Genomic DNA, 265 nt, shown 5'->3' on the forward strand with positions numbered 1-265 from the left:
TTCTTGGGAGCAGGGGGGCCTCTTACTTGTATTTTTTAATTATTTTTTTTTCATATAAATTTTAGATTGATGATTAAGTATTATTATTATCATTATTTTGTCTATTAAATTTTGTAAACATGGTTAATTAGTTTCTGAAAATTTTGTTTATTTTTTCTTTTTATTTTTGTGCATCTTCTATAATTTTTTATTTTAAATCACATGTATATTGGATAACATTTGTTGTTAAATATTTTTTGTTGGGTAATTTTTGGTTAATAAATTA

Source organism: Sesamum indicum, linkage group LG4 (genome assembly GCF_026168435.1).
Source record: "Sesamum indicum cultivar Baizhima isolate 11 linkage group LG4, ASM2616843v1, whole genome shotgun sequence".
In the NCBI taxonomy this organism is placed as follows: domain Eukaryota; kingdom Viridiplantae; phylum Streptophyta; class Magnoliopsida; order Lamiales; family Pedaliaceae; genus Sesamum; species Sesamum indicum.